The following is a 13,349-nucleotide window of genomic DNA, read 5'->3' as shown; positions in this document are numbered from 1 at the left end:
TATCTATCATTAATGCAGGGTGAAAATATCAAAAGTGGACTAGCTTATAAAAAAAAATATAGAGCCAATCCCCGGCACCCTGCTGCTTACACCGGAAGCAACAGCCAATGGCTGTGTAGGGCTTCAGGGGTGTAGTAGACCATACAACCAGATAAGAAGGCATCCTTTTAAAGTTTGCCACCTTTAAAGACTTGTCTGAAAATATAGTCTGCCAACCCCCCAATGAGAAATAACACTGTGTGGTTATCCATATCTTCTCAAAACATTAATTAGATACTGCTGTGGCCGTTGATTACTTAGTAGCATATACCAATTGCTGATGCCCAAAGGTTTGGACCTAAAAATTTAGCTTAAAGCTGGATGAATTTCCTGACTAGCTTCTTGATAATGGGACCTCAAAAAGTGCACAATCTCTTGGTATCCTAAATAAAACGCTTACAATGATCGCCACAGTGGGTGGAGATCTCTTGCCATGTTATGCATTTACCCCGTTGAAGAAAATGCCCCAACACCTTGAGTCTACAGAGTTCCAATATCTGATCTGGGTACGAGGACTTAACAGGCCTGCGTACTGGGACTCTTAGAGTGTAAACAATCTGAATCCTGATGAAATGTGATTGGAGTTATATAGAACTGTCAGTCAAGCACTCAAATCTTGCAATTGCTTGTATCTGTTTTTTTAGGGGGTGGGGGGATAATTTTGGAACATAAAAAAAAAAAAATAGTGACCTGGTTTCAGCATCCTGCATCATTATATTTAACATGAAAATATCAGTTGTCCCTCTTCAAGTAGTACTTTCACCACTAGATCTAAAAAGGCATCCTCATAATATGTCTGAATGTGGGGAAGGGCCATTTCCCACCCTATGCAAAATCCAATTGAAGTACAGAAAAATTGACCCCTGGGTTTTTTTTTTTTATTGCAGATGAACCGTCTAATAAGTGAACTAAAGTAACTCCTATTAATTTTAATGGTAACATTCGAAAAGCTGAACAATAGTAATAGCAAAGCAGACATTTTAATGAAGGCTACCCTGCCAACCATTGTTAAAGGAAGAAGTGCCCATCTATCAAGTAGCCCCTTAGTTTTACGAAACATCCGAGCATAATTTAAATGAAAAAGCTAGGAGTAATTGTTTATCACATATATCCCCCACGTATCGTGTCGGGCTTTGGGATCGAGCTTGTGGCAAAGAGAAAGGGAGACTACTAGCTGAGGTATTAAAAATAAGGAGCTTGGTTTTCTTTTGATTGATTTTATAGCTCTGTATACTTTTAAACTGGTGAAACTCATTGAGCAACTTCTAAACATTCTCCTTACAGGGCTTCAAATAGAGAATGATATCGTCTGCGAACATTTTTTAACTTGACCATATCGAGACGGGGGTCTTGGTTGATTGACTGGCCCGAATCCTGGGTGTCAAAGGTTCCTATTTAAAAAAGTGAACAAAATAGGAGCGAAAGTGTACCCCTGACAGGTCCCTTTGTTGATTTCCACTGATCCTGCAAACTCAGAATTAACAAATATCTTTGTTTGTGCGCCTTGATTTCAATTCACCAGCATTCTAGTGAATTGGGAGAGAAAACCAAATTTCTTCAAACCAAAAAACAATGCATTCCAGTTGACCAGATCGAAAGCTTTCCCAGCATCGACTTTAATAAGTGCTGCACTGGTCTGGTTAATTTAGAAATAATCCAGCTCCTGCATTAAGAAGACTATGATTACAGCCACCAACCGACCCCCAGAAAACCAGCCTGGTTTCTATGAATTAAAGCCTGGGCAAGCGAGTTAGTGCAAATAGCGCAAACGTTCATCAAAAACTTGTAATCAGCATTAAGTAAGCTGATAGACCAATATGAATTAACATCCCTCTGGTTCTTGCCCTTCTTTAAGAAGCTATTATAGATTCCTTAAAAAGAGAAGGGACTTCACCTCCCTCCTTAACAAAATTAAATACATCGCTCAAAAAGATACTAGATCGGTGGCAAAAGTTTTTTTAATTTGGTTGGAAAGCCATCATTGCCATAGGCCTTCCCCACTAGGCATGGTTGCGAGAGCTGCCTGCACCTCTGGCACAGATATAGTAGAGAAACTTTTCAGCCTGGAAATTCGGCAGACTTGGTAACCTGATGGATTGAAAATATTGAGATATACTAGTCTGTGAAGTTGCATAGCTAGTTTCATTAACAGCTTTATAGTGCTGAGGAAAAACTCGAGAAACCCTGGCCTTTACTGAAACTGTTTCTCTTGTTACTGGACTCTGCAATTTCCTAACAACTGAAGCCCCCTGCCTCACCCGTGTAGACCAGGCCCAGCATTTCCCAATCTGTTGACTCTCTTCATATAGTCTCTGATGGAATGCCCTCGAACTGTTGATTACCTACAAAATAAAACAAATCAGTCAGGTTTTGCTTTCCATTTTCAAGATGGTTGTCCCTGGGCAAGAGGACACCTTGGAGTCTTTTCTTAATCTGTAGGGTTTGACCTACTGCCAATTGTAAATGTTACATGCTCTCTACGCTTCGTGTTGCTGAGCCTTATAAGCAATTATCTGGCCCCTGACGGAAGCATTAAAGGCTTGCCACACAGAAACCAATGAGGCCTTCCCCTTTTTAACTGAAAATAATTCTGGATGAATTGCTTCATCTTTATGGGCCAGTCCTGATCAATGGAAGTGTTCGGTCCAGCTGCCACCTGCGCCTTTCACCCCTTGGTGTCTCCAGCTCCACTGTAAACGAGGCTAAGGAATAATCAAAGAAGGAGTTAGCCTAGATATCAGAGCTCATCCTTTTAATATACTGGGAAATGAAATAAAAAATCAATCATTTTAAATCACCTTACTAATGGCCCCGCTGTACCCATGTTAATATTATAGATCTGCAACAATGCATCTGTTTCATCAAGGACAGGGGCATAATAGTTGACCAGATTTAGCAGGGCCCCATTTACAGTGACCTTCAACCATAACCATCTGCCCTGTGCATCTCCAATTAAATCACTGACCAACTAATCAAGCCTCCTTCCCACATTGCTGCTGAGATAAAACCTGACTGCTTAAACCAAGCTACCAAGGGGGTGAGCAGGGGTTATCCTAGCTGTGAGAGTCCCTACTTGGACAGGGTGCAAACCTCTGCCAACTACAGCACATGAAAATGAGCAACCAAAACTGAACTCTTAAATTCCTCAACTTAGTCAATAATTTATAAATATCTGTACGCCATCGAACGATGATGTAAAATTTAGCAAATTGTGATGCTCTTTTGAACCAATACAGTAGAAAGTGTATAAGGTAGAATCTCAGATTTGTATAAATCCTTTAAACCTAAATTAAATGCCCTCAGGTTTCCTCAGTAGCGAGGTTGCATATGCGCCCTGCTTGTGGACTGGAGCTACTGTCTTGGTCGAACCAGGCTCAGAATTGTTCCAGTTGTCTCTTGACATGGTGACAGTTGCACCGCAGCCCCTAAATCTTTATCCTTCACAGACTGCTAGGTTAGAGATTACAGATGCCCTACATTGGTGCTCCAGACAGTTTTGATTCACACTTACAGAAAGTATAGTTGTATAGCACAGTCCCCATACAACATATTAAATCTTAACAAACCATTCATAATTCAGACTGCCCTGTCACTGCAGGATGACATATGTCAATACCAGTCATGCTTGAGCTATAAATTAAATTCATGTAGCAACTACGCCTATTCAGGACTCCTCATCCATGTTACAGGTCTCATAATGAGCTGCAGACATAGACCAAGGGCACGATCTCGTTGTGTTTAAGTGACAGCTAAGCTGTTGTGCATCGAAGAGGCTCGGCTCGTTTAGAAGCTGCTGTAAGGCTACAGAGGTGTTGTGGCTAGTGGCTGCATCACATGTGTAGAGCAGCACAGGCTCACTGTGGATTCCTATCTCGGGATCAGAGCTATGAGTAGTCAGAGAAAAACCATCAACATAAGATGTGGACAAGAGCACACCTTTAACATAACCCAGCTTAAGGCGTGTTTGTTGCACTGTGTACAATACAGCCACATCCGCAAACCAGGCCGTGTAAAGGGATAACAAAATATATAATTAGCCTGGAGTCTGAGTTGGAAATAACATAGATTTTCAGATATGGGTAGAGTCGATGGCATAAAGAGGACATTAAAGGAGATCTTTTAATAGGCAAGAAAGTTAGATTCCATTTGTGTGACAAAATGAATCAGGACTAGCTGGAAACCGAAAAACTACAAAATACGTTGCACATATGGCACAGCAAATGGATACTTTTACAGCTCGCACAGGAAACTGACAGATATTAGCAAAGCCTGACTGGCAAAGAAAAATCTATGGTGCTAACTGCATAGAACCAAATAATCAAAAACCTGTGACGTAATAGTCACAAGGAATCCTAGGTGCATCACTCTCGAATGCCAGCTGCAAAGAGACACAGGGCTGGGTTCTAACATTACAAGGAGCAAGCAAAGGAAAATTGATTTCTGAATCACTAACTACAATGACGTTCATGGCCCAGGAAGTCTGGTAAAGGGGAACAATGTAGTGGAAAGTGGTTGAACAGAGGTATTTCTTAAAGCAACAGTTTTGAGACACATCAGTGTCCTTGTTGTGTGTACTGTGCCACACACAATAATTAATGTGGGTTGAACGAGATGTGTGTATTATTGTTAGACATTCTTTGGATTTGACCAAGTCTAGGAATGACCTTAGCATGTTTCTTCCTGTGAACAGAACACTTAATATAGTATTTGCTCTCTGATGGTGAATAGCTTCAGTCTCCTCTGTTGGACAACTTGAAGGCTCTGCGGGCCTGCGGTTTCTTAAGCTTTTGCATCCACAAGAGCTGGAATAATTTTTGAAGACCGCACACCACATTGGCCTCTTCTCTCCCTCTTGAAATCACCCCCCTCCCACAAAAACAAAAGAGTTTCCAAGACAGGTGAATCTTACTCTGGACCAGAAAATGGGCTACATGAATGGCAATCGGAAGCTTTGAATCCTCCCTCCTCAGTGCCAGTGCATTCCACACCCTTCGACTTTTTAGGTCATGGCCCATAGACGATTTCTTTTTATAAATCCTTCATGCTTTTCCCTTCCTCCTTCTCACACATCTTATCTCCTATGTCCTCTCTCTCCTCCATCCTTTATTTTTTCTTCTGTTGCTACCTCTTTCTCCTCTTTTACTTCCTTTATATAAACCCCCTCCTATCTCTGGCTTTCTCGTTTAACTCCTCATCCTCCCTGATGACCCCCGAGTTCTAATTGGCCGTGATCAGGTGTACCAAATGCCATTTTTGTCCCTGTAAGATTGCCCTCACTTACCTAAGATCCTTTTAATCGTGGAGCATTTAAAAAAGGAAACCTATTGCCAGTGCGTTTGCCTGTTCAAAATGTGTGAATCTAATGAACTTGCTGCTAAGTGATGTGTGTATTTGTAACTGCAAAGCCTGAATTCCATTTCCTTATGATTTTCTCTCATAGGACAACCATGAATCCAACAGATCTCAGTAGCTAAAACACCTACATCACACAAGCAGTGCTCATTAGACCGACGCCGGACTCTGTCATGCTCAAAACCAGGCTCCAATGTAGTAAAGTTAACTTACGCATGCCTCCTCAATGGAGCATCCATCATAATTTACACAAGTACTTAGCACTCCACCAAACATACACAATAGACACACTTACCATGAAACAGCACATTGTTAGCAAGTTATTGTCTTAGCTCAGACTACTCCAGTGCTACACAGTCAAATCTCCTGGCATGATTGCGTACACAGATCATATAGATCATACAGATCATATAGTTAGCAAGGACACCATCGGATTGCAGCCTAAAACATAAAAAATCACAAACAAGATCTAGAACTACATCTCCGTACCTACTGGGACCACTCAAAACCCTGCTCCAATGTAGGAAAAAGTTGAAGACTCGCGTCTTTAAAGAACACTACATCCTAATCCATTAATCGGTCACACCTAGCTTCCGCTCCTATTATTCACTGACTTTAAGCTCGCCTTTGACCGTTTACAGCGCTCTGCTGCCTTTTTCTTAGTTTTATGAAATAACAATACCATAAACCAGATACATACATTCGTAAATACTTGCCACATCAACATCACATCCATCTCCTCTCGACGGTTTACACATCAACCATCCAAAACATATTAAACTCATCCCTGTCTCATGCGTGTAAACTTGCATCAGTCCCAGGTAATGAGCAAGATGCCTCAAAACAGAATAGTCACCTGAACCCAAGCAATGACGATCATACACACACCGAACATAGTAAGTGGAAATGCCCTTCAGCATACACATCCATGTTCATGCTCTACACAGGTCCCTAAACCAGATCTGGATAATCTCTTTCATATGTAATCAATTACTTCAGTACTTTTATACAAGCCATGTTCCACATAAATTGTCAATAGAATACTTTTACGCAGGCCAGTTTGTACTACAGAACAAGAAAGGACGTATAGATTCAGTTTGCACTACGGGACCGGAGCAAGTGCAATTCAAATGCATATAACTGACCAGGAGAACGGTTCAGTGTGTTGAACATTTTAGATTGACAAGTGTTTTGTTTTAGAGGTCACGAGTTTTGCTCCTGGCAAAGCAGACGTAGCGCTCCATCCTCCTGATGTAGGGGATTTGGGGGGCGAATAATTCGGTAATGATAACATCAGTTAAAAGGCACAGCAACGACAGACATAGTTGCTGAGCACCATATTAAAAAATAACTATCTATTTTGTTAAACAAGCAATAAAAATTAACCTGGGCCTTGTGAACCGAATAGATTTCCTTGCTGCCTTTGTGTTGTTTGTTATCGTTTGTGAAGTACTTTGCTTTTCCAGAAGTTTGCTTACTTGATATTACTTTTATTCAAAATGTACAGGCATTCCACACTTGCTAACACCTTAAAGTCCCAGACTTTGTCGAAAATCACAAAACGGAAGTAAATCTACGGCATCCTGGTGAGCAAATGGTGATTGCACCAGAGTCTCAGTTGTGCAGAATCTTGGTTTCATCCTAGGTTTACAAAGATGTACGTTTTTACGTGACACAGTGCAGACAAGGTGTCCACTCATGTATTTCACTATGACCTGTATTTTTGTCCGCTTCCACACATTTCTCCTTAATTGGCCAAGGGGCACCCACACTGTTTGATGCGCAGAAGATACCCCAGCTGCTTTGCTATTGTTTTCTAACAGGGATGAATGTCAACTTCCCAGTACTAACGAGGAAATGCTTCTGCATTCTCAAGGCGGGGAATGTTGGAGGAAATGTCTGCAAAAGTAATGGAAATTAAATGGAAAGTAAAAGAAGTTTGGATACTCTGTCTGTACACCCGTGGAGACTGGAATTGGCTTTGACTTTTACACTGAATCCACATCTAATGGCCGAGAACTTGAAATATTTGAAGAAAGTTTATGCCTAGATCAAAGAGATTTGATAAACAGCATTTAAGCACAGGTAATAAATAACGAGTCAGCAGTGGATAACATTGGCCAGGTGGGGTAGGCTATTGCTCTAGTTTGCTAATGCACTCTTTCGAGGTTTAGTGAAGAACAGTCTTTATTTTAATAAAGAAACAAAGGCGAGTATTATGCTTTCTTTTATGCTTAATTTCCATAGCAACAAAAAGGAAAAATAAACTACAGTTCATACGAAACCTAACAACACCTGGGCAGTAGAGAAAAGGTAGTACACCATCAAGTTTACCAAAACATATATATATCTTTTTTTAACTCTGTTTTATTGAATTTATCAGAAACAACCAACATAAAAATAAAACAGACAGTGCATTTTCATATGAGAATTCTGAATGTCCATTATTCTCCCGGGCAAAGGTTGGTGAAACCTGTAGGCAGAAACATGGGACAACTCCGAGCACACCAGAAATGACCTCCCCCCGGCTTCCTCCAGGACCTCATATGTAACCAAAGCGTTTACACACCTCATTTACATCATAACTCTTTTACCACAGTTGGTTGACACTTGTACGTATAATATAACATCCCATGATCAAGAGTCCTCATCCGTGCTCCAATCAGACCCGGACTCCTGGGTCCCAGTGACACGCTACAACAGTGCACTCCAGGCCATTATGTCCGCCAGTGCCCCGTCTTCCCTGCGTATGAGTTTCACATTTTGTTCTTCGGCTACACCCCATTTCAAAACATCACGGGACCAGTGAGTGGGGGATGGGAAGCGTGTACCCACCCAGCCCATAGCCACCCTTCGCTTAGACAAGAGCAAGGTGCGTGAATCTGTAAGGGACGTGTCCCCGAGGTCTCTGTATGATACCCAGGAGGCAAGCCGAAGGCGTTGCTTTGAGTCCCAGATAGGTGAGCCCGTCCAACTTTCGAACCACCACCCACTAAAATTGCTGTACTTCCCTACAGACCCAGGCCAAGTGAAGAAAGTAAACACCAGTCTCGCCACATCTAGGGCACCCTGCCTCCTTTATAGAGTCCATCTTATTAAGTCGGGCAGGCGTGATATATACACAATGGACAAAATTAAAGTGCAATAACTTAAATTAAATCTATGGTTACAAGTGACCGTGCGTACCAGTGATAGAGCCAAATTCCAGTCCACATCTTCTATGGGGTTCTCCAGCTCTCGATCCCAAGCCCTGCACGCTGCACATTCTAGACCCACGCTATACCCACACAGCGCTCTACAAAACAGAGTCACCAAATGGGAATCATCTCCCCAATTTATTAACCCATACAATATCTTTGGCACAGGGGCCACCGAAAACCCAGACCAGACCTCGAGCCACACTCTGTCTTGGCATATTGCAAGAACTGGCCACAATGCAAACGAATCGTGCGCCTCTTGAAAGGAAATAAACTCACCATTGAGATATAAATCACCCGCCAGCAAGCATCCACCCAGTATACAAGCCTCCATTGACATGAATGTGTCCATATCCCGAAAGGGGGCTAGTCTCCAAATCTTCAGTTTCCTCTCAAAGGGAGCACGTCGGAGTATCCTCTTAACCACTTGTTCCCAGATCCTAGCTGTATTCCTGACCAGATAGGGGACAGGAGTCGCCAACCTACCACCAGACATTAATGCGTGCACCAGAGCCTCATCTCCCAACATGCCTGCAAACAGCCGCTTCTCCCAATTATCCGTATGCGTCATCCACTTCACATGTTGTAAGTAAGCTGCATAATAATAGAGTCTAATATTAGGGAGTGCCAAGCCTCCGTCTTCCATATCCCTTTGTAACGTGGACAACACCACCTGCTACGGCAACCAGCCCAAATCAGGGAGATCAACAAGCTATCTAGACGATAAAAAAGTCGAGCCGTCAACGGAAACAAGGAATTCTGGACCAGGTAAAGACACAGCAGCAAAAACACCATCTTGGCCAAAGCCGCCCTTCCCATCACAGATAAAGGCAGCCTATCCAAAACGAGACAGATCGCTCATCAAAACAATTCTTGATTATCAGAAAGTGGCCCTCTTTTCTTGTCTGAGAAGCCAAAATACACATTGCAAAACAGCGGAAGAGTCATAAAACCAATGCAGATTGCTAATAAAAGAAAAGAGAGTAAAACCTTTTTGAGAAATTATAGCCAAATGTCAATTTTTCTTGACCAAACATATTGTAGAATTACAAGACTTGGCACAGTTGAAGAGTATTGCTTTATTACAGAACAAAATAGAATTACTTTGGAGTAAGTAAAGGTCTTCTTATAAACTACAGGCAAATTGGTTGGCAGCCACTGAATAACATGGAGGTGGAGAAAAAAGACAGTTCATTTAAAGTGATAGGCTTAATACATCTTTATCTTAAATAGAGTCTTGACTTTCCTTCACTAAAGCTAAGAAAAGTTCTCAACCTAGCGAGATGTGGTAGGGAAAAAGCATGGACTGTATGACTTTGTAAAATATATTAATAACCAGAAGGAAGATGTTCAGTTTTTTTGTTTAGTGTATTGACATCCCCTGATGGGGATGTCAGTGCAGGTACAAAAATGTACTTCCTTTAAAACAAGACAAATCAAAGGATGTTTTCTGACAGGTTTACCACTGACCAGTAAATGTCCAGAAGGAGTTGCTGAACAGTAAGCCTTAACCGTCCTGTACATCTAATCTTGACTAGTTTAATAAGCTAGTCAATCTCACATCTGCTGAAAAGGATCAACAGATTTTCCAGGACACTAGCCTCCTCAAACTGCCAAAAGATAAGTTCTAGAGATTCATGAGACCCCAGAGTTCCGTATATCTTCCAATTATTAAAATGCCTTGGGTTCTCCATGTATGCCCAAAATCTTCCCAGCTGTCATCTTCAAAGATCGATTTAGAATGTGATTGTATGATTACCCAGAGTACTGAGAAGGAGGTTGGGGAAAGGAGGAAATGAGAATTGGACAGTCAAAAGTTAACTTCAGGAATGTTGGAAATCAACCCCAGAAATGTAAAAGGGAGCCACTAGGACAAGGCACAATTCCTAATAGTGGACCTGATCTAACACTATGTTGATAATTATGAACGGGGGATGGCATAATTATTTCCCTATGACCAGTCCTGAAGAAAGTAAGTGGTTGAAGGTGCTACTGGATCCAGTCTTGGCAAAAAAAAAAAAAGAAAGATGAGTATTCTAACGTGAGGCACCTTAAATGGACTCCAGTTCAAAGACAGTTTTTACAGTTTTTTGAGTATTGAGGAAGACTCCAGCCGCCGGAAACGTGGAGGTACCTGGAGTGCCTGTCCGCAGTAGATTGAGATTGCAAGTACGGTACTCACTTATACTGACACCTTTCATTGCGGACAAAATTCCCAAAACACTTTTGTCAGTTTAGCAAAGCTTTTGGATCCTGTACCTCCTATGTGATTTGTGTATGTCTGCTGTCAAATTGTCCATGTGAAGCAGAATTGAGCAGCTTAGCAAAAAAGCCAGGAAACATCTCTAAACAATTTATAGGCTGACAATACTACTTTTTAGACTACGTGCCTCCAGTTGAGAACTGACCACATGAGCATCTCCGACTTCTGTCTGGCTCTAACATTTGGTCTGGGACAGAAGCAAAAGCGTCTCTCCATCCTAGATGATCTAGCCACCTTTTTCGAGTTGTAGCCTTGAGACCCAAAGGAATCATATCTGAAAAAGAAACCTTTTTCAAGGTAACACATTATAACGCAGAGGGCCTGGAAAACCTGTGTTTAGTGAAGATGGATGGAAACCCACTATTTTTGCCAGACATCTGAGGGAAATTAAGGATTTGTGATACATTTTGACTCAATTTGATCATTCTATACTAAGCTGTGGATTGATGGAACTGAAGAATAGACTGTTTCAAATTTACCAAGAAGGCCAAAAGCCCCATTTGTATTCAACAATCTAGATTGGATTTTTTTCCACATTGTGGATGAATTCTAAATCCTAAAGCCACTTACTTCTTGTTGATGGATCCCAGAATCCTAGTCCAGAGTCAAAATATCTTGCAAGCATTTTATTAAAACTACACCCCCGGATCTTAAGACTGACACCACTCGTTCAGGAGCTTTTTAACGCGCCAAGGTGTTGGTGAAAGGCTGAAGGAAAAGAAGGCTAGTAAATTGATATGTCTGATTGAAACTCTAAACATTTTCTGCACATTTGATGAAATGGAACTGTAAGGTAAGAGTCTTGGAGATTTTACTGAACCATCCATTCTCCTCGTAGTGTAGAGTCCCTGAGATGAATGATTGTCTCCATCTTAAAATGGTGAAAACAACTAAAAAGTAAAAATGTTTGAGGTTTTTGACTGAGCACATCTTCTTGTTCTTTTCCTGTACTAGGAAAATAGTGCTCCCAAAGACCGTAGGGTGTAAAAGAGTTTGCTGAATTGCAACTTTATGGAAAATGGACTGAACCTTCTAAGACAGCTAGATCATGGGACAAATGAAGCATTTGAGGAAAGGGAGATTTGAAAAGAAATTTGTAAAGCTGTATGACATAACGCTCAATATATTTAGAAACGGGTCTACAGCAGTGGCGGCTGCCCATAAGTAGTGCCAGGGCATCAACCCACTGCCTCGCTCCGTCACTGTTGTTTTATCATGCTACAGCTTTTACATGGAAACAAGCAATCTCATGGATCATTTGTTTGCATGGCAAAGCTTTAATACTACCTTGCCAGCATACGAGGTCTCCACTAGCTGTATTGCTGATGTGTCAGTCAGGGACTCTTACAGCCTGGCCTTACACAGACACAATAAATGTCTGGCATGCTGCACTAATGTTAGGCAGTGCAACATGTCAGCTAGTGGAAGTTTATGGCTTGCCAACCACGCAAGCTTGAATACAGAAAAAAGGTCAACCTCTGTACTGTCAACTCTATTCCGGCTTCTGATTAGGTGGAAGCTCGTTGCCTTGCCTCTGGTATGCTGCAGATGTAAATCGGAATTTGCCGGCCTGCCCTGCAGACAAAGAGCATGTATGCTCATTTGAAAGACTACCCCAGGTACTTTTTTGTTTAGCACAGTGAATACGTGTTTGTCTATGTGCATGTGTATGTCGGTATGCCTGTGTGCGTGTCTGCGACTGTGTGTTTGTATGTTTGCCTGTATGCCTGAGCGCATGTTTAAGTGTATGAATGCGTGCATGTTATTTGAAAGCCTGTGAAGGTATTCGCTCCAGGTATTGGCAGGTAAGTTGAAATTTTACCACAAAAAAAACGAATTAATCCAAGCATTGTTTGCTGACATACTACCATTTGTGTCACTTGCTAGTTGTGCAATGCTCGTGAGTACCTGTAGGCCTTGGAGTCACCATGTGGAGCATGCTCTTGAACCGCTGCCGTTCCAGCCCCTTCCCCCTGAAGGAACCGCCACAGCATACAAAATACCACTCCTGAAACATGCAGCATCCTCAATTTTGGGTACCCGTTGGAAATGGCCCGTCCCAATTGCCAGACCCAAAACCTTCCTTTTTTTATTACATGTAAGTCACCCCTAAGGCAGACCCTGTTTAATCCCAAGGGCAGAGTGAAGTGTATTGGAGAAGTTGGGCATATATTTTTGATGTTAACATGTTCAGATAGTGAAAAACCCTTAAATACCTTTTTTCACTTTGCAAAGGACCATTCTCTCCCATAGTCTTTCATTGTACCCTTGAGACATCTTCAAATAGTAATTTCCAATTGGGAAAAGATAGAAAGTTGAGTTTGGTGTCTCTTCTGGTAAAGGTTTTTTTTAATTGCAGGTCTGAAAAAATGGCACTTTTAGAAAGATGGCATTTTCTTACTTTAACCATTCTGTGCCTTAGCCTGTCTCTGAATAGACGTCTGGGTTTAGGTGACAGCTGAATTTGTGCATTCTCTCCAGACAACCACAAACAGGAA

The sequence above is a fragment of the Pleurodeles waltl genome, chromosome 6 (genome assembly GCF_031143425.1).
Source record: "Pleurodeles waltl isolate 20211129_DDA chromosome 6, aPleWal1.hap1.20221129, whole genome shotgun sequence".
NCBI lineage: Eukaryota > Metazoa > Chordata > Amphibia > Caudata > Salamandridae > Pleurodeles > Pleurodeles waltl.
Note: the sequence above shows the minus strand (reverse complement) of the source record.